Raw genomic sequence first — 24,555 nt, 5'->3', positions numbered from 1 at the left:
TGAAGAATGTTTGAACGAGGGGCCCTACTTTTTCATTTTGCACTGCGTCCTGCAAGTTATGTACCAGTCCTGTGTGGGGTGGGGATGAGACTGTCCCCAAAGGGGTTGGGGAAACAGCGTCCCATGGAGGAAGGGCAGGATTGGGGTCACAACTTATCCTTCACACCGTGTGCCCTTCCCCTTCTGGGTCTCAGTTTCCCCACACAGACAGAGAGGAGGGCAGTTAGACGGTAAGGGGGAGCGATTTGGAATGGAGAGGGTGAGCCCAGGAGAATGCAGAGCACAGGCCTTGTCTGGGCCCACTTTCTCTCCACCCTCTCTTCCCATCCCTCCTGGGCCCTCCCGAGAGCTAATCTGCTTATAGAATCCTGTGGAATGTGCTGATGGTGCTAAGGGGTTCCTGGTTCTCCCTGCAAACACCCTGTTTGCATTGTTCCGGGGTCTTCATTCCCCTGAGGAGTGGGTTGCCATCCTGGAGGGACTCCAGTCCCCTACAGGCTGGTGGGACAGTGCCCCGCCCTGCCTCTCCCACAGCCAAGCCCTCCACAGAAACCCAAGCTCTCTGTGAAGATCTCCCCCTGTCTGGGGACTACGGGGGCACCCAGGACCTCCCTAGGCTACCTTCATAGGGCCTGGCCACACCCACAGATTCCACAGGTCCCACAGCAGCCACCGTGGTGACCCTGCAGACCTGGAGGTGCCCAGCACTCCTGGTGTGTGCCCCCCAGCACACATCCTCCAGATTCCATCCTTCACACTTGGGCAGGGCCGGGCAGGGCTGGGCAGGTAGGGGTGGAAGGCAGGTGACCTCAAAGGGTGCCACAGGCACCAGCATAGGAAGCTATGCTATTTGGGATCTAAGTTCCAATCCAAGACCCCACCCCAATACACTTTGGGGCTGTTTGTTAAGCAGGTAGGCTACCCTGCTGGCAATAGACCGTAAATGGGATTCTTCATCCTCCGGAAAACCCACTTCTCCTTCTGTGTTCCCATTCCCAAGGGGCACACCCATCCATGAGGCACTCAAGCCAGGAGCCTGGGCATCAACCCAGGCCCTCCTTCTCCCTGCTGGACCCCCTCCCACCCTTCTCTGTTCTGCTCTGAACTGGCCCTCTGGCCTCCAGGTGGGTTAGGCCAATGGGAGGTGGGGGAGGCAGGAGTGAGGTTGGGGATTTGCTCCCCTGGCTCCCTCCCTGCCAGGGGGAGGCTAGGCCAGTCCCTCTGAGCCGCAGCTCCTGCCAGCAACCCTTTCCCGCAGCTGCCCTGTCCAGTGGCCTTGCCGCCCTTCTGCCTCGAGGCCTGGGGTGCTGACGGCCAGCCTGGGCACTGCACCCACCCTCGTTGGCCCCTAAGCCTGCTTGACTTCTGGAGGCAGCCCCTTGTTACCCTCTCCTCCATCACCCAGAGTGAGCGCACCCTCTGCTTCCTGTCAGGACCCTGCGGGACACCCTCTCCCCACTCTTACTCCCACCCCCTAAAATCACCGAGTCCTCTCAGTTGTACCTTGTGCGCCCTGCTCCCAAGCCACCCCTCTGCTCCTGTCTCCACCCCTCGTCATCTGAACACCCTCATAGCTCCGAACTTGTCTCTCCACTACACTGTGGTCCCCCCAACACACCCTTTACCAGCAGCCACAGCGGGCTGCTCAAAACGCAAATCTTCAAAGAAATAGTTTTAATATTAAAAACGTTTTACCAAAAAGCAGTACTTGCTTACTGTGCAAAACATCAAACAGAGAGGTGCAAAGCGAAAAGTAAAAACTCCCCCCCCCCCCGGCCCCCGTGGTGTCCCCTTCTTCAGAGCCACCACAGTTGACGGCTCCTGTGGGTCCTGCCACACATGTCCTCTTCATCTGCGTATAAATAAGTGTAACTTTTTTATTCATGCACATGGAATCGCATCACACATTCGAGCCTGCAAGTGCTTTTCTCACCTGCAAGGCATCTTGGAGAACTTCACAAGTCCACGTGCACAGACTTCTCTCTTCCTTTTGGACGGCTGCTTAGTATTTTGTGATACGAGTCGACCTCATTTTCTCCTCCATTGCCTGTCAGCGGGCGTTCGGCTGTCACATTTCTGGTGGCTATAGCGCTGCCAGTGGCGTTCTCATCCAGGTCTCACTGTGCCTATGAGCGTCATTTCTGCACACTTGACCTGCAGGTCAAAGGTTATGTACATCTGACAGTTGGATGGATGTGTCAAAGGGCCCGTCCAAACACTGTTCCAGTCTACACTTCCACCCACAGAAGACAAGTGTGTCTATTTCCCCACATCTTCATCAAAACCGGGTTTTAAGAAGAAAACCTGACTGTGTGAATGTCCTGCTTAAAACCCCTTCCCTCTCAAGGAGTGGAGCATATGTCCCCACCTGGTGAGTGTGGCTGTGCCTAGTGACCTCCTTCCAGAGCTGGTATGAAAAGGAGAAAAATGGGTCAATTTCCAGGTACCGCGGAGAACACTGACAAACACGACCTCAGCAGGTGATCAGGCCAATGCCAACAGTGACAAGCCATGCTGACAGTAAGTGCTCTTGTCACCACATCGTGAAAATGGCCCTTTTTCTCTGCCTCTTCCTCCCCAAATCCATGACTCCAGTCTCATCATGAGAAAATCAGCAGACAAGCCCCATGGAGGGACATCCTACAGAAGCCCTGCCCAGTGCTCCTCAAAGCCATCACAGTCACCAAAACAAGGAAAGACTAAGACACTGTCACAGCTGAGGGGCCTGAGGAGACACGATGACCACATGTGATGCAGGTTACCGGATGCAGTCCTGAGACAGAAAAAGGATGTTAGGAAAAAACTAAGGAAATCTGAATAAAGCGTGGACTTTACTTAATGTGTGGATATTGGTTCGTTAATTGTAACAAATGAACCAAGAATGTAAGATGTTAATAACAAGGGCAACTGGGTGTAAGGGAACTTTCTCTACTACCTTCCAAATTTTTCTGGAAACTTAAAACTGTTCTAAAATATAAATTTTAGAGAAACGAGCCTTGCATGGGCATCCAGTGACCTCGGAGATCGGGCCCTCACCGCCTGTTGAGTTGTGTCTCTCTCCCCTCTCCTTAGGTACCTTCTACTCCCACCATATCTGCAAGTCGAATTTCCCGGAAAGCACCATGATTTTCCATTCTCCAGGCTGTTGCAAACGACGTTCCTCTCCCTATCTTGTCTTCCCCCCTCCCTTCCTGGTGAGTGCTCCCTGCTCAAGGTCAAAATCCACTGCTGTGCCTCCGTCCTCTCCTCTGCCCCCCAGCCCATGCCAGCGTGGTGCCCAACCTCAGGGGCCTCCCCAGACCTCCTGGAAACTTTGCCCAAGCTCCCCAAGGGAGTGGGGTGGGAGCTGGTATGGGGCCTGTACTCCTTTCCTGTGACTGCTGGACCCAATCACCTCAGACTGAGTGGCTTACAACAGCAGACGTGCATTCTCTCCGACTTTTGGAGGCCAGAAGTCTGACGTCCAAGTGGCAGCAGGGCTGTGCCCTCTCGGGGCTGGAGGGGGTCCTTCTTTGCCTCTTCTGGTGGCTCAGCTTCTTTGGCTTGTGGCCACTTCGCTCCAATCTCCACTCCATCTCCACATCACCTTCTTCTCTGTGTGTCTCTCTCCTTCGTCTCCCTCCTATAAGGACACTGTCATTGGATTTAGGGCCCACCTGAATAATCCAGGATGACCTCCTCCTCTCAGAAGCCTTTATTTATATGTCTATAAAGACTCTCTTTCCAAATACGGCAAAATTCACAGGTGCCGGGCATTAGGACACGGACATATCTTTTGGGGACCTGCCACTCAGCGCACTGCAGGGCCCAACGTGGCTGCTCCAAGGGCCTCACCCCGGCTCCCCTCGCAGACACGTTCCTCGTTGCCATGGGCTGGTCCTTGCTCCTTGAGTTGTGGGGGTGCTCGAGGACAGGCCGCGGAGGCCATGCCGCCCACAGAAGCAGCACCGTCTGTGGGCCCTGTCCAGGCCTCAGGGTGCCAAGCCGGCTGGGAGACAGACCAGCCCGGTTGCAGTGGGCAGTCCAGGAGCACACCCTGAGACGAGACGGAGTTCGACGGGGAGGGTATTTATCAGGGATCAACAGCTGCGGAGGGAGGAGGCGGAGGCAGGACCAGGCGGAGAGAGGAGTTGCGGGGCGATGCTGATCCAGCCGAGCCTTGGCCACCCCTGGAGCCCCTGCGGCCCATCTAAACCGCCCCGTGGTGGATCATATGGAGGGGGAGGCCAGGGCTCAGAGAGGATAAGCAACTGCCTAAGGCCATCCAGCAAGTAAGGGCAGGGCCAGGACTCAAATCCAGCTGTGCCTGATGCCAGAGCCCAAGTCCAAGATGATGGTCCCAGCAGAACCCAGGAGCCCCGAAGGGCCTCCCTCCATACCCGGCTCTTCCCCTCTCGCTCTCTGTGGCCTGTCCTGTTCACCCTGTTCACTGAGGCTATTTCCCTTGTTTCAGACCTCAGACAGGCTCTCCACTCCCCAGGAGATCCCACCGGGGGCCCCTCTCCGCTCCCTACTCTCACAGCCAGCACCCCAGCTGCCCAGGACACCTCACAATTCTCTGAGCACTGTCCTGACCTGCTCTGCCTCTGTGCCTTCGCTCCTGCTGTTCCCATGCCTGGAATGCCCTTCCCTCATCCAGCCCTTTAAAGTGGTGCAGAGTGGCCCGGATGCCCCGGTCAGACCCTTCCTTCTTTTTCACCAAACGCTTTTGACTGGCACTCTCCCTCCCGGCTCCCTCTCCCGAAGGAGTCGGTTTATAGCTCAATCACAGCTCACTTGCTTTGGGTCCGGGATGAATGTTTCCCCCGATTGACTAAAGCTTCCAGGAGGGCAGAGAACTGCTTCAGGTCGGCTCGGACACCGCCAGCCGCGTGCCGCGGGCGGCCACTTCCTCTTGCTGAACCTCCGCCTGCTTCTCTATGGAACGGAGCTGACAGCCCAGCACGCTGCCCGGCACAAACTGCTGCTTGGAACGCCGGCCTGAGCCTTCAGCCTGCGCGGCGTGTGTCTCCTGAGGGCCCGCGGGGCTGCCAGCCCTCTCTGCTCGGCTGGCCCTCGGCTTTCCTCCCCACGGCCGCCAGCCCTCAGCTCTGCTCTGTTCCACGGGCTGTGAGAACAACCGCGCGCAGGGTGCCGTGAGGATTAAACGAGGCCATGTTTTCGGGGGCCTGGCCCGGCGGAGGTTTTGGGGGTGTTGCTTCCTTCCTTCGACCCTTTCAACCGGGAGCCAGGCAGCCAGACACCTCGGCCCCCCACATGGCATCGGCCGCAGGCATCCCTCCCAGCACGGCAGCTGCTCCCCACCCGGGAGCAGTGCTGGGTTCTGGCAGTGGCGGGAGGTAGCTCCAGCGGTGATGACGCAGGTCTGCGCCTTGACTGGGGGTGGAGGCGAGGCTGCTGCTGCCTGCGACCATCTGTCCTCTCCCCCAACGCCCAGACCTCCCCTCCTTCCTCCTCCCACAGTCTCACCTGCGGCTCCAGCAGCCTGAGTCCTCCAGCTCCCCACTGAGGGGGCAGAGCAGAGCCCACCACCAGGCTCCCTGGCCTTGGAAAGTGCTGCCAGTGTCCGGGTCTTGGGGGTGGCCAGGGCCAGCTTTGACAACCCGAGAACTTGGAGAGCAAATCCTCCCCACCCCCGTGCCACGCACGGTGAGATAGTTGAGAGCGTGGACTCTGAAGCCAGCTGAGCCACTGCTAGCCACCGTCGGCTGTGTCTTTAGGCAAGTTATTTGATCCTCTGTGCCTTGTGTCATCATCTGTAAAGCGGGATAAGAGTGCCCACCTCACAGGGCTGCTGGGGGCGTGAAATGAGGCGTGCACATCTGGCTCTGGGCAGTGGGGCCCCCAGGCAGCGCTCAGTGAGGACAAGCCGTTATTGCTCTATCTGCGTCCTGTGAGTGGGCAGGGCTGTGACCCCCACGGATAGTAGGGAAACAGAGGCCCAGGAAGAGGATTTCTAAAATCCATTCCTAAGATCACACAGCCCCGAGTACTGCAGCCGGGCCTCACTCCTGGCGTCCTCGTTTCCTAGACCAGCATAACAGCCACCACGCCGGCTCTCTACCTCACAGTCCTCCGGCATCAGAACATGTCCCACGTGCTGAGCACAGGACGGCCTCTCACCCGCCCACGACTGGACAGGTGCCCGCGGAGCACGAGGGTGCTTTACTTTAAAGTCATAGATGAGATGAGGGAGGCTCGGAGAGGTCAGAACAGTGGTCCAAGGTCACACAGCTGACACATGGCAGCCAGGTCTTGAACCCACTTAGCCTGAGTCCTTTGCCCCAACCGTCTCCCAAACAAACCTTTTCAAGGACACCCCAAACAGAGTCCACCAACTAGGCACCCGCTTCCCCTGAGACTGAGAAAGAAACCCAAGGCTCAGAGGCCCATTCCCCAGCTAAGAATCCCCCTCCTCCCACCTTTACTCTTGCCCAGGGACACCAGGCCCTGCCCCATCCCTTGCAGCCACCAGGCCCTGCTGTCACCCACCTTAGTGCAGAGGAGGGATAAAGTCCAGGCAGCCCCCAGAGAACGCTGCTGCCACGGACGATTACAGGACATCACCTGAGGGACGGGTCCGTGCTCGTCTCCTGGTCCCTCTCTTCTCTGGTCCCTCCATCATCCAAGGGCTCTGTTCTCCTCTGTTCTCCAGGGCAGGTTTGCGGCAGGCCCCAAAGCAGGAGTGCCTCCTAGACACTTCCCTTCCTGGTCTGGATTTCAAAGGCCCGTCAGGGAAGTCATGCTTGTGACGGCCTCTGAGGGAAGCTGGGGGAGAGGAAGGAAGGACATTCCCTAGAGAGAAAAGACAGCAGCCCTCAGTGGGGGACAGGCGGGCCCTGAAATAACAGGACCTCGAGCAGGGATGGCCACATGGCTCCAGCCCTCCAGAGACCCGAGGACTCACATGGCCCAGGCCTGAGGCCTCAGAGCCATGGGGCCTGCCAGCACCAGGGGCTGGGGACAGTAGGACTGGGCGGTGACTGGTGTGGACCAACCTGGGCTTTAGCCTAAGCCACCGGGCCCTTCCTCTCACCACTCAATTCTTGGAAAAACGGGAAGGTGCTGCTGACACATCTGGGAACGTGGACTTGAGCAGCCCCACTTGGTGGTCACCAGGCCAGGCTTTACCTCACCTCCCCACGCCGGGTGCCCTAGGGGCTGTGCTGGTATGTTCCACGGAGAGAGAGCATGTCGCCCACCAGAAGCCCCCTGCCCTGGTTATGCCCCCACCAGCCATGTGGAAGGACTGCTGGCATCCCGCGGGCACAGCTGGGTCCCAGTAGTCACAACACTGGGCCCCTGAAAGGCCCGGCCTCTATTTCTGCCCCTAATTCAGAGGTGTTTCCTCAGGCAACAACCACTTCCCTGCTGGAGGCCCTCCACTCTCCACAGGGCCCCCATCCCAGCCCTCCCTGCACCCCACTCCCCCAGGGAACCACTTCCTGTATGGGGGGCTTCTGCGGGGCTCCCTTGGTCCTCTCAGCCTGTGACCTCAGCCTGTTCACCCTACCCCGTGGCTCGCCCACAGTTCCTTGAGCTCAAGAGCAAGGGCTGACCCCAGGCCTGTCCCAGCCCAGCCTGCCAGGGTGATTGAAGGTCCTGCAGGGGGCGTGGGATGAAATGGTCCCAGAGCCCTGAACCTCCTCGCCAGCCCCCACCCAGTTATCAGCCTGGAGTTTCATCCCTGCCTCCCTGAAAGTCGCTTAAATAATTTATTCAGATTCGGACATTATCACAAGCCCACTCCTGGCGCAGGGGGAAGCGCGAGAGTGAAGGAAGCCGCGGCCAGAATGACAAGCAGGGCCGGCTGGTTCTGTGCACCTGGCCGTGGAGGGGGGAGCCCCGGAATACAGGAGGGATGCAGGGGGAGGGGGAGAGCCAGGGCCTCTGATCCCGGGGCCTGTCCTCTTTGCTGAGGCTCATCTGCAGAATGGGCCCAGTCACACCTGTCCTGTTCCTCTCTTGAGATAAAGAGATGAAGACCCCACAGGCCCAGGCACAGAGGGTCCTGGTACACGCAGTGTCCTTCCCTCCACTTCCACCACGTGTGCTGGCTCGGCCCTCTCAGCTGTACCTAGAACCGGGCTCAGAGCCGGCCCGGAGAACCCGCTGGTCTCCCTTCCTCCTTCCCCCCCCCTCCCTCCCTTTCCTCCTTCTTCAGCAATGCCAGGTGCAAGCGTCACACTCGGGTACAGCAGTGCACAGGACAAGGCCCTGTCCTCATGGGGCTTTGAAAATCGGAGTGGACAACTCACAAGTAAATTACTAAGTAAGATAATTTATTGAGAAACTAAAACAGGGTGATGGGGTAGAGTGACCCCGGGGTAGGGGGCCACCTCAGCAGCCTGCTGGGCTTGGTGGGGGGGGCACGGCTGAGGCTGAGAGATGATGGGAGATGGGGGGAGGGGAGTTTCAGACAAAGGGAACAGCAGATGCTCATGGAGGAACAGAGAGACATCGGGGAGACAGGCCGGGCAGATTACTTAGGGCCTCGTAGGCCAGGTGAGGAGCTTGATGTCTCTTCTAAGTGTGAAGGGAAGTCACTGGAAGGTTTAAGGTAGAGGCACAGTAGTCTGGTCCTCTTAGCGCATCTGATGAATGAATGAATGAATGAATGAATGAGGGAAGGAGAGAATCAGTGATTGTGAGCGAACGGGTCCAGTCGTACAGATGTAGCATTATTGTGACACCATGATGAACACCATTGTGACTGAATCTACACACCTCCTTGATTATTTTGCAGAATACACTCCTAGAAGTGGCCTAATTAGTATTCTTGGGACATGAGATGCTTGTGGTGTCACAAAGAGAGTGGGAGAGCATGGGGAGCAGGACACAGCTGTCAGAGGCCGCCCAGGGTGACAAGGTGGTGACCCTTAGACAGAGCCCCTCCCCTTGGCTCTGGGCAGGCAGCTCTTCACTCTTTCCCGGGGCCCAGGACAAGGCTGCTCCTCACGGCCTCATCGCCAAGTGCCAGCTCTGTCGTAGTGTCAAATGGCCAAATGTGTCCCTGAGAGCCAGCGCTCTGCCTCGGGCCTCTTCCATCACCATCCTGTGCACTATGTCATCCCCGAGTGACCCTGTGGGTCTCTCCTGTCCTCCTTCCAAGCCCTTGTCACCAAGGCCTTGGCGCTCCACAATAGAGGAAAAGCCAGACAGCAGCTTGAGGTGGGGGCCCTCCTCTGTGGAAATGGGGTCTTCTCCCCTCAGGGCCACACCTGTCAGGTGAGGCAGAGCCACCTGGCCCCAGGAGTTTGTCCCTCCCTCTCCCCTGTAGATGAGGCTGGGCGAGGAGCAGGGGCTGGGGACCTGGGGCTGGAGCGGGGGCAGGAGGAGATGGAGAGGTGTGGAGTCCCAGGCGGCCCCAGGCCTGGCCAGGGCCGTGGCGTGCGCGTCCAGTGCTAGACCCAGAAAGAATGGCCGAAGTCTGCGGTTGGCCTCTGACGCCTGACCTGAGTCTCTGAGCCTCTGTTTCCTCATCTGTAAAATGGGAATAATGACCATGCCTCCCTCACAGAATTGAGATAAGAAGTAATAATAATAAATAAATGATATTCTTTCTCGTTATTATTCTAATAGCTAACCCTTTTAAAACACCTACAGTGTGTTAGGCACTGTTCCAAGGGTCATTAAAACAATCATGCAAAGTGCATGGCACAGAGCCAGGTACTCAGTAGGTGCTTAAGAAGTGGTGAGAGAATGAACTGAACAAACCTTCCCGGTTTCCAGGAACGAGGCATCCACCCACGGACGAACCCGCATGGGCCTCCTGTGCGCCAGGCCTGGGGCTGGGTATCGTGGGCCCTGCCTGGCCCTCCCTCCCAGCCGGCAGGACGCTGTTGCAGGCTGTTAGATGTGCCACATGGAGAGGGAAGGCTGAGGCTGCTGGGATACGTGTCACCTCTGTTTTAACCTACCTTCCCCGCAGTGACCAGCTCTCCACGGACACTGACCGCCTGTCTGATGGTGGCCAGGCCTCACGCCACTCCGGGGACTGCAGAGGGGGAGGAGAGTCTCATCTGCTCTGAATGTGGCTCACTGACAGCGCGGCACACGCTCTGATCAAATATTTAGGTCCTCAGGAGCCCTGCCTGCAATATTAATGTGGCAGGCCGGAAACCTTGGCTGCAGCCACACGAGGGCGGGGGCTTCGGTGATGAACAAGGCCCTAGTCCGGAGAAACGTGAGCAGCTCTGGCCCACGAACAGGACAAAAACACCACAGGAAAACATCTGAGACGAACCCCACACACAAACCCACACACTTGGGGCCATTCCACGGCGGACATCAACATGGCGCTGGTGACAAGCGTCCAGAGACTTTTCACAAGTCTATACAACTTTAACCCTGGGGTTTCCTTTCTTGAAATCTGGATGAAGGAATTCAGAAATGTGGGAAATGCTTAATATTTAAGAATATTCATTTGTCATTTAAAACAATAAAAAGAAATATCCAAAATTCCAAACAATAAGGGATTAGTTCAGGAAATAATAGCGTACCCTCTGGGCAGAATATTCTGCAGCCGTTAAAAATTATGCTTAAAGATAGTTCTAATGACATGGGGACGGGATCATGACATAGTGAAGTGAAAAGGGCAGGATGAAATGCCATATCCAGTACTAACACGATTGTTAAGATGGCAAATTTCTTCATCCCTCTGGGCCTCTGGTCCCCACTTGAAAAATACGTGCAATGCCCAGCACGTGACTTCTTGTGAAAAAGAATAAGATGTCATGTGGAGATGGCCCAGGACAGTGTCTGTAGTGGACAAGCAATTTATGGTTCTTGCTATAAAAATTTTAATAAAAAGGACTAGAAGACACTATCCTAAAACATTAATGATCAGCTGTGTTTAAAGTGGTAAAACCATGAGTAATTTTAATTTTCTTCTTTTCTATTTTCCATACTTTTTATAACATGGCAGATTACTTACACAGTGAGACACAGTAAGAATGTTTCTTTTTTTTTTTTAAATAATTCAATTATCTATTCCTCTGTGTGTTTTTTTTTGTATGTGAGGAAGATTTGCCCTGAGCTAACATCCGTTGCCAATCTTCCTCCTTTCTTTTTTTTTTTTCACTTGAAGAGGATCAGCCCTGAGCTAACATCTGTGCCAATCCTCCTCTACTTTGTATGTGGGATGCCTCCACAGCATGGCTGATGAGTGGAGTGGGTTCACGCCAGAGACCCGAACCTGCGAACCTGGGCCACAGAAGCAGAGCGCACAGAACTTTAACCACTCGGCCATGGGGCCGGCCCCCAGAGAGCATTTCTAATGACTTATTTTATTCACTCAACAACTATTTAGTGTGTGCCTCCAGTGGGCCAAGCACTGCTCTGGGCTTTGAGACAAACGGATGAGTAAGACAGACAGAAGTCCCAGCCTCTGTCTTGCGTCAGTACAGGAACAGTGCGCGATGGATGTGTTGAGTATGTGAGCTGTGTAGCCATTAGAAGGCACTACCTACAGGTAAGGAGACAGGACAGCAGCTGAAGGGGATGGGTGTGCTGTGCTGAGGGAGGCAGGTGGGGGGTGGGGGTGTTCCGGGCAGAAGGGACAGCCTGGGCAAAGACCCTGAGTGGGGGCGGGCCTGGAGGGCACCGGGAACAGACAGGAGGCCAGTGAGGTGGAACCGAATGGGTGGGGGAACCGAGAGGGGACAGGGCCCGGTCAGGCGGGGCCTGAGGGCCACAGTAAGGACTGGCTTTTGCTCGAGTGAGTGGGAGCTGTGCAGGGTTCTGAGCCTGGGGGGCCGTGATCTGATTTGGATTTGACCAGGCTCCTTCTCGACGCTGATTGGAGAGGAGACTGCGGGGAGCACGGGCAGCAGCAGGGAGACCAATGGGCAGCTCCTGTGAGGTCCAGGCCCAGGTGGTGAGGGCTCCGCCCAGGGGGCCGCGTGGAGGGTCCTGGAAGCTTCAGAGGGAGATGCGGACACTGGACATGGGGAGAGACAGAGAGTCTTCCGGGATGATCCCAAAGTTTCTGGTCTGGGCAGCTGGAAGGGAAAGCTGTCCCTGCAGATGGATAAGGAGAGAGGAAGGAAAGGACAGTATTTAAAAGTGAAACAGGGCATGCAGAGAGGGAAGCATTTGATGTGCGAGGCTCCTGGGGTGAAAGGAGTGGGCAGGAACGGATGGGCCGTGTGGATCTGGGGTGGGGGCAGACAGGGCCTGGTGAATAAGGTAGGACCTGAGCCTTTGATGAGGAGAAGGTCTATTCTGGGCCACTCCTGGACTCCCACGGGACCCCTTCCCCCTGGGTGGGCTTCCTCTGTTCCAGCAGGAGTAATGCTGTGACTATTCTAGAAGCTGAGAGCCTCTCTAACACTACTTCTGCCCAGGCAGCTCTTCCCACTACAGCTTTCCCGCCAGACGGTCCCTCGGCTGTGCCCTCACACCCCCGGCGACGGCGACGGGGCAGGCGGAGGGGAGCCCTTCTGTAGTGGGAGTGGAAGGAAGTCTACCTCCTCTACTGTTCTTACCGACCCCAGGGCCCCCCAGGGCCCCGCAGGCTTCCCAGAGACTGTGCCCAGGTAAAGACCTCCCCTGCCCTGGCCGGAGGCCCAGGAGAACCCAGACTGGAGAAGTCCAGACCCTGAGCTGCACGGATGGAGCCTGGCTCAGTCTGCCCGCTGAACCTGCACCTTCACATTCCGCTTTCACCATCCACCACCCCTCCCTTCCCGCCTCACCTGTCTGTCTATCCACACATTCAAGACCCATCGAATTGTCTTCTGTTCCCCCGTCCACCCAACCCAGCTCAGACAGAGCGGGTCTGAATACAGGCTTGGCCACCTCCTACCCTTGTGACTGGGACATGCTCCCTGCCCTCTCTGAGTCTCAGTTCCCCCCTGTAAAATGGGGGTATTAATCTGTATGTACCTAGCGGTGGTTGTTGGGAGCATCGCGTGACACTTCATGAAACCCAGCGCATATCTGGGAACAGGCGGCACTTGCAGTGACATTTCCCTTCCCTTCCGTCCTCCCCAGGAGGAAGAGCCAGCTTCCTCTGGGGCATCCCAGACCCCCTGTCCTGGCCCTTCCTCCCTCAGGGAGGCCCCCAGCACCTTCCTGCTCCTCACTGAAACTGCAGCAAGGATGGAAGGAGACGGGCAGCATGGAGGCCATCGCCAGAGCTGAGGAGCTCCCAGCTGCTGCTTCTCCTCCCCGAACACATTCCATCCTGGAGCTCACAAAACACTGCCCCCTGGGAAGGGGCGGGCAGCGAGCAATAAAGGCTTAGGATAAAGGAACTCGAGTCTCATGGTGGAATTTTAGGCAGCAGTTCACAGGTGAGGGGAGGGACGATATTTATTGAATCGTATTCCTGGCAAGGAAAGGGCCTTTGTTAACTGTAGAATGCTGCGCAAATGCAAGCATTGTTGTGATTGTTATGCCTTCTGTTTCTTTGATCCTCAGAAAAGATAGCGAAGCGGGAGAGGCCTGTGCACTCATTTTAAAGAGGAGGAAACCAAGGGTCGGAGCTAGCAGCGGGCAGCTGGCGCTGGTCCCTTCAGGGCACCTCGCCCACCTCCACCTGTGTCTCTGTTGATGTCTGTCCGGGTGGAGCCCTGCTGGCTGATGCACTCAGCCCTGGGCCCTGGCGCTGCTGCAGGCTCCCCCTGCCAGGCAGCCCAACCCTGCCTGCAGGTAATGAAGATGGCACCTGACGAATGTCACTCGTCACGAGGCAGTGGCTCCCCCTGGACTGCCTCCTGCCCGAGTTCATGAGAAGCAATTTACTGTGTGTCAAATGACCGCAGGAGATCTGAGGAAGGCCCCGCCCCATGCCACCCTGGGCTTCTGGCCAGAGAGGTGGGCTGCCAAGCAGGGTGACTAGCAGCCTTTGATTACAGCTGGGAAGGAATGGTGCCCATGACCCAGCTAAACCGAGAACCCAGACCAGCTCTGCAGATGCAAAGGGGCCCAGAGCCTCACTTCCGTCACCCTCGTCGGAAGGGTGTCCTCCCCCAGACGCCTCAGCTCTAAGAGCTGAGCCAGAGCAGGGCCCCCGGCGCCTCCCAAAGCCAGCCCTGCCCTCCACGGAGCCGCCTGCTATGCCCAGCTCAGGGGCGAGTGGACAGGCCTGGCTGCAGTGCGCTCCGAGTGGTGAGTTGGGGATTTTAGACCAGACGAGGCGGAACCAGGCAGGGGTGGGGCAGGGCTTTGCAGTGGGTCTGGATGGGTTTGGGAAGAGTTTGGAGAAATTCTCTAATGGTGGGAGAGTGATGGGTTTCTGAGGGAAGCAGGAAATGTCACCTTTGAGATTGACTTCAGGGAGGCCAAACTTGGGCCTTCTCAAATCCCTGCTTTGATGTTTTCTGTGCCAGAAATAGAACCTGTGCAAATATTCTTCCATCTAGCCACTCGCCTGTCCACGTACCTATCCATCCATCCATCCATCCATCTAACATAGAGAGAGTCCATCCTGTGTCCAGCCGAGGGCTCTGTGAACGCCAGCCTGGAGGGCGTCTCTGACAGGCCCCAGGGGACAGGTCCGCCATCCTGCATCTGGACAATAATGTGATAATAACAGTCATGCTTGCAGGACTTGCTGGGTGCCGTAAGCCGCGCTACAGTCAGACACACTCTCAGTGTGGACTCCCTGCAGCAACCCCACACAGCCAATCTCATTAGCCCGCTTTCAGACGAGGGCACTGAGGCTGAGAGAGAGTGACTGCCTCGTCCCAAGTCCCACCCTTCAGAGGTGGGGGGTTAGGACTCAGTCCACGGCCACGTGACCCCAAGGCCTATGCTCCCAACTCGCTCTGACGCCTAACGTGTGGTGGGGCCTGGGAGAGGAGGGGTACGGATACCGGCGTGCGTGTGTGCTCAGTGCCCCCTCTGCCAGTCTCCTTCTCTTGTTTCATCCCTGCAGCAGGGTCACAGGGTGGGGGCCCGGGGCCCCGGGGCACGTGGGGGCTATCATGGGAACCGAGCCAAGTCTGGAAAGACTCTCGGCATATTGTAGCGTGAAGCAAGTCTTCAAACGGCCGGATTTAGTGTTTCCCAGGTTGGAGAGAGGCAGACATGGAGCATTAAAAACGACATTGAGGAGTGTAAATTATCAGGCACAGCCGCTTAGGTTTATGCACTTTGTCCATAATTCTTGTTCTGTTCCGGTGTGATCAGAAATGAAATAGATCCAAGCTGTGCTCGTCACCGTGTGTGGGCCTGGCGTCTTCCGGCTTATGTGTCCTTCCTAATCCACTTGGCAATTCACAGCCTGCCAAAAAGCCGTCCTGCCATAATGCCCCCTGGATTTCTTCTGCTGAGGACAATCTCTTCTCCCTGCCTGCCGCGGGGCAGAGAACAGAGAAAGCTGAGAGTTCACCTGTTGGCGGTGCGGGCAGGCAGGCTGGAACTACACAAGGTGAAGCCTGACCCAGCCCCTCTGCGGTCATCCCCTCTGTGTCTGGGAGCAAGGAGTCGGGAGGTTAACCTGTTGAATGACCTTCAGCGCCTCTGGGCCTTGCTGTCTCCATTCCCCAATCCGGGATTGGACTTGCTAACACACGTGCCAGCTCCAGTTGCCAGGTATGGCTGGCTGGAATGGAGTGAGACACTGACTCAAAGGAGCCTGGGGTTCGTGGGGAAAGAGGCCTGTTTGATCAGAAACGTCGGTCGTGGTCATGGGGTGGGAGGAGTGATGCTACACACGCCACCTGTTTACCATCCCTGAAAGACGCCTCTCAAAGCCTTCCTGCTCCGACACTGGGGCCTCCACCACGCTTCTCTGTAGAATGGAGGTGATGAGGGTTAGACCGGGAGAATCAAAGTCCACCTCTGTGCTCCTGCAGCATTTTGCACACGCCTGTTAGCTGGTACGTCCCACCTGCTGGACTGAGGGAACTTTGCATCAGGCTGGCATCTGATTTGTCTCTGGGTCCCTGGCTTCCAGCACAGAGCTTGGTGCAGAGCGGGCACCAGTGAATGTTTGACGAATGGATGGATAGATGAGTGAATGTAGGGAAAAATGAATGAATGAGTGAAGGAAGGAATTCCCGCTTCATAGAGTGTTAGCGAAGACAGACTCCACGTCGTTGAAGGTCATGGGAACGGGGAAGGGAAACGGAATGTGAAAGATAAGGTGTCCAGAGTGTTCAGGGTGGTGAGCAGGAACAAGGACACACGGCCAGAATGTGGAGGGAGTGTGTGTGGGCCTGCGCCCCGTCTGCACGATAAGCAGACCCGGGCTCTGAAAGAGGGCCCGCGAGGGGCGGGGCTGACGCCCTCAGAGGGCGCTGGGAGGCGACACAGGTACTGGTGATTTTGGTTTTGTTTAGCAAAATGTGATGGCCCTTGTTGCTTTCTCTGATGATCTACGTAATACATTCTCCTGGTAAAACATTCATGCAGAGCAGAGAAAGTAAACAGAAAAATAAAAAATCACTCCAAATTTCACCATTGTGCAGTAACTGCTAGTAAGATTTAGCGGAACCTTTCTCACGCATGTCTCTATGCACTTAAATATGCACACACGTGAGTATATATTAAATATGAATAAGAAGCTGCGAACATGAGACACCACGTGCTGTGCCGTAACCTACTTTTGTCACTCAACATGTTAAAACGTATTCACCTGTGTCATCATTTCACAGGTGAAGAAATCAGCTCAGAGATGTGAGGCCATTTGCCTACCCTCTGGGTTCTCTCTCCCTCTTCCTTTCTTCCTCCATTTTTTCCTTCCTTTCTTCCTTCCTTCCTTCTTAAAGGAATGAATTCATTAGAAGCACGCAAACAAAGAATCATAAGTCTTTCCACAGAGGATGTAAATGGAGGATGTTTAAATGCTATTTTTACTTGACTCCAAACCCAAAAAGCAGTCTGCCAGAGCGTGCACTGCTGCTGTGCTCACGTGCACGGGTCTACTCCTTTCTCCTCTTCAGAAGAGCCCAGAGCCCTAACTGAAAGTGCAGCAGTGCAGCCCTGTGACTTGGGAGTTGGCAGGTGTGATGCAACAGGGGCTTGAAATGCGCTTTGCAGTGGGGCCTGCGTGGCCCTGCCCCTAGGCCTGCTGTTCCAGGACAAGGATGAGACGTGTGGAGCAGACGCACCCCAGCCAACCCACAAACTGGGGAGTGAGAAATACACGCCTATTGTTTGGTACCACTGAGATTCTGAGGCTGCTTGTTCTGCAGCTGTAGCTGACCGATACACCAGGGATGCACTACTAAGTCGCTCCAGCTCTCTGGGTCTCCATTCCCTCATCCAAAACAAAGAAATAGTAATGACCTACCTGTCGGGCTGTTGTCTGGGTCAAATGGGTTCCACCCTGCACAGTTGGTAGTGAGCACTCTGTTAATATTAGCTAGTACTTGTGCACGACCCTAGCGCGATGTACTTCAAATCACACAACCCATTAATGGTCTATGGAATCAACTTAGTGTGTGACCACCAGTGTGTTATTTTGACAGACTAAAATAGAAAGTTGTCACCACACTCTGCAATTAGAAAGGGGAAACATTGTTCTGTGGGACTGTTGTTTTGGAGTGCGTGTAGGAAACAAATTTCTTTCTGTGGGTCACAGTCAGAGGACTGAAGAGCCTCTCCTGAGCGAGGTCAGGCTCACCCTCCCTGTCGGCTGGCTCGAGTTGATGAGGTGCACTGGAGGTGGGGTCCCCTGAGGGCGCTGCGACTCTCCGTGTGCCTCCCTCAGGCCGGCCTCTTGTCGCGGAGCAGCCCGGCAGAGCGAGCACTGGACACGGTGGAAGAAACCCAGAGACTGTCCAGGCCGGCCGCCTAACCTTCCCCTTCTCGGCAGCTTGTGGGGCTTCCCTGGCAGAATTTACAAGGACACATGCCCCTCAAATTCTCCAGCTGCCCTCTTCGTGGTCCTCCCATAGCACTTCCAGAAGGGGCTGGATTTAGGGTCAGATCTGGGCCCAGCTCTGCTCGTTGCTAACAGAGGAAACTTAATCTCGCCTCTAATGAGGCCATGTGGTTCTTGCCTCAAAGAGATGTGGGGAGAGTAGATGAGACAAGTGTTAACCATCCTCATTTTTCAACAAATATTTTTTGAGCTCCTCCCAAGGTGGGGGGGTCACATCTGGCACACAGTAAGCACTCAATAAATGGCAACTATTATTTTATTATTATTATTATTATTGTCTTCTTCCCAGCGTTTTTCTAGTTTTCACTTCATTCATTCATTCATTTGCTTATTCAACAAACATTTATCAAGTGCAGAGTGCACATAAGGATGACCCAGAGGGCCCCTATCTCTCTCCAGAGGCCAGTTCTTTGTTGACTTACCTATATAGTAGTGAGGGTTAAGAGCTCAGAGTCAAGAACCTGACGACCTGAGTCTGAATCCTGACTCCTCTACTTGCCGGCTGTGTCACCTTGGGCACGTTACCCCGTCTACGCCTCCTCCGTAAAGTGGGGCCATTAGTTATGCTCGTGAGGCTGTTGAGTAGGGTAAGTACCCCCGTGGGCCAAGCACGCAACGCTGTCTGGCCCACAGAGGGCTCATGGCAAGGCCTGTTGGCTGCTACTACTGCGCTTCCTGTCAAGTGCGGTTGCCTGAGTGCTGAGAAGGACTCTGAGACCACAGCTGGGCTCAGTGAATGAAGTCTTGAGTAATAGAGAAGTGGGCGTGGGCCAGGCGGGGGAGACTGGGGGTGCAAGGTTCGCACACTTGCCACCCCTCATCCAGCCTGACCTTCTGGTTTTACAGATAGGGAACTAAGCCCCGGAGAGGGCAAGGGCCCTGCCCCGGGTCCGAGCTGGCATTTGGGCCAGGACTTTTGACCGGTCCAGGGCACCTGCTGACTTTCCTTCTGCCCTTGGGGCACCAAGGGGCCAGAGGGTGTTCTCCAGGGAGCTGTGGCAGCGTCTCCCCTCCACGCCCACCCACTGGGCTTCAGCAGCTTGCACAGGCTTACTTGGGCTGGGGAACATTTGAGGCGAAATCCAGCCCTGTGGAGAGCGTGTGCGTGAATGGCACTTTCTGCGATGATGAATGTGCTTGTTTGGCTTTGAATGGGACCGGAATCAGCAGATACAGTATTGCGCTAGAAACCGAAGGGGTGGGGAACTCTTTTTTTCCCCCTTGAAAAAGGATGATTTCATATATTGCAATTAAACAGCCCTCTGGGCTGATTTTGCTTCTCTGCTGCTGACGTTGAAAAATGCCAAACAAAGATAGCAGCTCTGCTCTCCTTGAGACGCGCCGCCAGGGATGGGGAGGCAGGCGCCGCCGTCTCTCAGGAAAATGGGGTAAGGGCGGATGACACCGATCTCGGAAACCTGGCTTCCTGGCCTGTATGGAAAAGGCTCCCCCCGGGCATCTGGGGGACGCCAGCCCAGCTGTTCCCATGAAGGACCACCAGCCCATGCCTCAAGTTACCCATCCTACCCTGGAGCCCAGGAGTTTATCTGCCAAGAAGCCTCACGTCACTGTATCCAGATTCCCAGCGGGGGGGCCAAAGGTTTCGAGGGCTGGCCATGGCAGACAGTCCTCCATAGGAGTCATCGCAGTCCTGCGGGGGCATTGACATTTGAGGGTTACCCAGCATCTGAATTCCCTTCCACATTTGGGGGAATCTCAAGATTAGTTGAAATCCAGGGCCACACCTTCTGCTTAGGAAATTGAGGCAGAACAGGTGGTCTCCTCGCCTCTCCCTGAAAGCTGGGATGTGGGCTGAGCTCAGAACTCTGCTGGGACCTTGGGTCCTGAAGGAGGGACACAAAGCAGAAAGGACCGTCAGAGATGGCAGCAAGAAAGCAAACCATGGTGATGAGGAGCACGGGCTCAGGAAATAGTCGGTCAGGTGGAATCCTGGCTCTTCCATTTGTTGGCTGTCAATCTTGTCAACTTGCTTCACCTCCTCTGCCTCAGTTTCCTCATCTAGAAAATGAATTACCCAGGCAGAGTGTTTGGTGCATGCCTGGACCTGGTGAGGACTCAGTGAAGTTCAGCTGTTCTGCTCTTTGTGATGGTGGTGACCCCAGAGTCCTGCCGGTGGAGGGACATCCAGTCGTGGTGTGGGCACACCCGAAGCAGACTGGCTCGGAGGTGCGGCTGTGGCTAGGTCCTCAGGAGCCTGGCCCCTTGGCTCCAATCAATATCCTTTCAACAAGCCTCTTTTCTGCTCAGGTTGCTGAAGTCTGCTTTTGTTGTCCTTAACCAAGGAGTCTGACTATAATTAATCCACAGAAGCTTCAGAACCAATCTGTGTGGTCAGGGCTGCCTGGGATTAAGAGGGGAATATCTGTCATCTGTCTGATCCACCACACGCCCCCTGGAGGAACAGAGCACCTTCTGTTGGCCACTCTCACAAGTACTGGTGGACTCAGGCGCGGCACAAGAGACATGGAGGCTCTTGATAAATGATGAAGGATTTCACCACCAGTGGGTCAGATTTCAGTGAAAGATGACAGGATCCTTTGCAGACTTTAGTGCAAATCCTGTTTCCTTCATTTTCTTTGGGCAAATCACCGCCCACCCCCTAGGCTTGGTTTCCTCATCAGTGAAGCTGTAAGAACACCACCCAGAGAATTCCAAAAGAGGGTATGTCATGCACCGCACTGGGCGCGCTGGTTGGCAGGACAACGACTGACTTTGAATAAATAATTGTCTGGTTCTTTCAGAGCTCAGGGCAGGAAAAGGACCCCGGGACTTGGGGCAGTGCGTGGGCCTGGGGGCAGGAGAGCCCTGCGCTGGGCAGAGGTCCTACTCGGCTCCCTCCAGGAAGGAAGTGTGGCCTCTGAGTGGCTCTTGGCTTTAGATGCGCTCTGGCCACACGCAGTCAGTTCCCAGGATGGCAGTTTTCCGGGGCTCAGCCCTTCTCAGGCTGTCCCAGTCATCCAGGCTCCCCTGGGCTTCTCGTGGAGAGAAGGGTGGGTGGGGATTGGAGGTACGGGAGGACTTAGCTAAACAAATGATAGGGTTAAAAGAAATGTTTTGGAGTTAGACTGTCCAGGTTAGAATCCTATAATACCACCAACTCGCTGTGTCACCTTGAGCATGTTAGTTCACGTCTCTGAACTGTAATTTCTCAACGTGTCCCTCACAGGGTTTCTGTGAGGATTAAGCACTTAGCACTGAGTCTTAATAAATGGTAGTAATTATTATGTTGCTGCTGAGTTTATCTTGTCAATCCCTTTGTCACATGCCCCCTTGATCTCCTGCCCGAGGTCTCTACCAGCACCAGAGGAAAGGAAGCTCAGTCGGGAGGGTTCAGCTAACAGACCTTGGCCTGCTCTGGGCTCCTGGGAGAGGCCTTCCTGTGGTCCACTAGCCTCTGGAGCAAACCAGAGCCCGGCTCCAGTGCCTAAGAGGGTGCTGCTGCGCAGACAGAGAGGGCTTCCCAGGTGGGAGCTATGGTTATTGTTATTTTGGGCACAAGGCCTCATTCAGAAAGTGGATGAGTTTAATTACAGGAAAGTTGTGAATAATATGATCCTTTCATTTCCGTAACTATGACTTCCAGACACCTGCTCCATTCAGGAAAAAAATAGGTTTCAATTGAAAAGCGCTTCTTCTGCAGTCCTTAATCACCACCTCATTGAAGTCTGCGGTGCCAAATGCTTTCTGTCAGGAAGCGCATCAGTGGTGAGCAGAGCCCGAGGCGGGGAGGCAGAGCCCTCCTGTGGGAAGGGCGGCACCTCCTCTCACGTGGCTGGGATGGGGATTGTCCAGAAGTAGGGTCAGGATCAGTGAAACTTGGCCACACCCTTGACAGAATATTTCACAGTCCTCACAGCGGCATCTATGGAAAGTTTACAGCCCCATGAGCATGCTTATGTTAGAATGTTGAATGAGGAAAACACGACCTTGACTAGCTAAAAACTGACATTTCTTTTCAAAAAAAGACTGGAATTATGCTCCCATCCAAGATGGAGCGGCAGGGACCAGATTCAGCCTCCCACCTGAAACAGCTAAAACACTAGACAAAATACATGACACGATGGCCTTTAGACATTGAACAACAGGGAGCACAGGACAGTGGCCCCTGAGAGAGGAGACAGCCCTGAGGAGTGAGCCTTTGAGTGCCTCCACCTCCTGCCTGGAGAGTTTTTGGGGTGTGGTACAGGAGGCAAGCCCAGGGGGAGCCTGGTCCCCTTGAGCTGAGGAGACGGTGAAAGTCCAGGAGCCAAGACGAATAAAGCTCACAGGACAGAGTACAGGGAAGACAGCGCTGCCCCAAGAGAAAGCCGTGGAGCTATGCCTCCCTCTTGCCTCAGCTGAGAACTGATGAGGGCATGTGTGAGGAGCAACTTGAGGCTGGGGAAAGAGCCACCCAAAAGGAGCCAGGGACACGAGCTCACACAAGACAGGGACTCATTAGTGATCCCACCAGTTGTGGGCGCAAAATCCTTAACAAAATTCTACCAAATGGAATCCAGCAATGTATAAAAAGGATAACACATCATAATTAAGTAGAGTTTATCCTAGGAATGTAAGCCTAGTTTAATATTCAAAACCCAATCAGTGTAATTCAGCATATTAACAGATTGAAAAAGAAGAACATATGATCATCCTAATCAAAGAATTTGACAAAATCTAGTTGCCATTCATGATAAAAATTTCTCTCAGCCAACTAAGACTAGAAAGGAATTTTCTCAACCTGATAAAGGGCATCTAAAAAAAGCTTCAGTTAATACCATACTTAATGGCAAAGGACTGAATGCCTTCTAAGAAAGCTGAATGCCTTCTAAGATCAGGAACAAGGCAAGGATGTCTCCTCTATCACTTCTATTCAACATTACGCTGGAGGCTCTGACCAGTGCAATAAGGCAAGAAAAAGAAATAAAATGCTTACAGATTGGAAAAGAAGAATTAAATCCTCCTTATTCACAGATGACATGATCATCTATGTAGAAAATCCTACACCTCCTACGAAAAAGCTCCCAGAAATAATAAGGGAGTTTAACAAGGTTGCAGGCCACAAGACCAATATGCAAGAATCAAGTGCATTTCTATATACTAGAAATAAATAATGAAGATTGCTATTTTAAAAGCAATATCACACCATGGCATCAAAAATACGAAATAGTTAAGATAAATTTGTCAAAAGATATTCAAGACCTAAACATTGAAAATTACAAAATATTACTGAGAGAAATTAAGGCCCAAATAAAGGAGAAATAGACCACGTTCCTGGATCAGAAGACTCTATATTGTTAAGATGTCAATTCTCCCCCAAATGATCTATGGATTCAATGCAATTCCAATCAAAACCCAGGAGGTTTTTTTGCAAGTGTGTGGAAATTTGGGAAGCTGATTCCAAAATTTATGCATAAATGCAAAGGATCTGAAATAGCCAAAACAACTTTGAAAGAGAAGAACAACTTGGAGGATATATGCTACCTGGTTTCAAGACATATTATAAGGCTACAATAGTCAAGACAGTGTGGTATTGGTATAAAAATAGACAAATCAACGAAACAGAATAGAGAGTCTAGAAAAAGACCCATGCATATACAATCAATTGATTTTCGACAAAGTGAAAAAGGCAGAAGGATGCTCTTTTCCACAGATGGAGCTGGAACAATCATATGATCAAAATGACAAAAAAAGAACCTTGGCTCTGACCTCACCCCATATACAAAAATTAGCCTGGAAAGGCTCACAGACCTAAATATAACAGCTAAAACTATAAAAATTCCAGAAGAAAACACGGGAGAAAATTTTCATGACCTTGGGTTTTGCAAAAATTTCTTACATACAACACAAAAACTACAAATTGCAAAAGAAAAAATCAATGAATTGGACTTCATCAAAATCATAAAGGTTTCTTCTTCAAAAGAATCTGTTAAGAAAATGAAAAAGCAAGCCACAGACTAGGAGGAAATATTTGCAAACATACATTCAACACAGTGATAGTCAATGCACAACTTTGTGAATATATTCTAAGCCACTGAATTATACATTTTAAAAGAGTGAACTTTATGGTGTGTGAATTATATCTCAATAAAACTGTAAAAAAACAACATATATCCAACAAACGGATTGTAGCTAGAATGCATAAAGAATTCTTGCAACTCGATAAGATGATAAAAACTCAATTATAAAAACTGAGCAAAAGATTTGAACAGACACTTCACCAAAGAGGGTATAGGGAGGGCAAATGAGTACATGCGACAATACTCAAGGTCATCGGCCATTAGGGACAGGCAGATTAAAACCACAGGGGGATACCACACCCCCTAGGATGGCTCCAGTTTGAGCTCCTTTACGGCTCCCAGGCAGTGCAGTCAGTTTGGCTCGCCACCTGCTGCCGCTCTTCTCCCGCTACGGCTTCCATCCCAGCACCCAAATCCCCACGCGTGTGTTCAGGAGTTCATTTAACCCTCGTTGGGCAGAACAGTGTCTGGAGCCAAGGCAGGGATGGGGAAGGAGAGGGAATGACAAAGGCGACTTTGGTGAATGACAGCAGCAGACAGGCAGTCCAGGGGGTCCAGGGACGGGGGCGGGGGGGTGGGTGCCAGGCTGGTTCCCGGCTTGGTCCTTTGGTGTCATCAGGGGAGCCTGAGGGCAGAGGAGGATGGGTAAAGAATGAGCCTGAACCAGACAGATTCAAGGGCCTGAAGTCAGACAGG

At 53.9% G+C, this 24,555-nt stretch overlaps 1 long non-coding RNA gene across 1 annotated transcript; it reads right to left on the bottom strand.

The window, feature by feature from the left end:
• Window positions 1–1,661: 1,661 nt before the first annotated feature.
• LOC139045443 (uncharacterized) lies at window positions 1,662–6,715 on the bottom strand. The gene is made up of 3 exons (XR_011503763.1): window positions 6,493–6,715; window positions 3,414–3,622; window positions 1,662–2,154 (listed from the first exon to the last, which is right to left on the bottom strand). It is a non-coding gene; the product is annotated as an uncharacterized lncRNA (long non-coding RNA).
• Window positions 6,716–24,555: the final 17,840 nt, after the last annotated feature.

The sequence above is a fragment of the Equus asinus genome, chromosome 5, assembly GCF_041296235.1.
Source record: "Equus asinus isolate D_3611 breed Donkey chromosome 5, EquAss-T2T_v2, whole genome shotgun sequence".
NCBI lineage: Eukaryota > Metazoa > Chordata > Mammalia > Perissodactyla > Equidae > Equus > Equus asinus.
The sequence above is the reverse complement of the archived record's forward strand: the minus strand, read 5'-3'. Positions and strand labels throughout refer to the sequence as shown.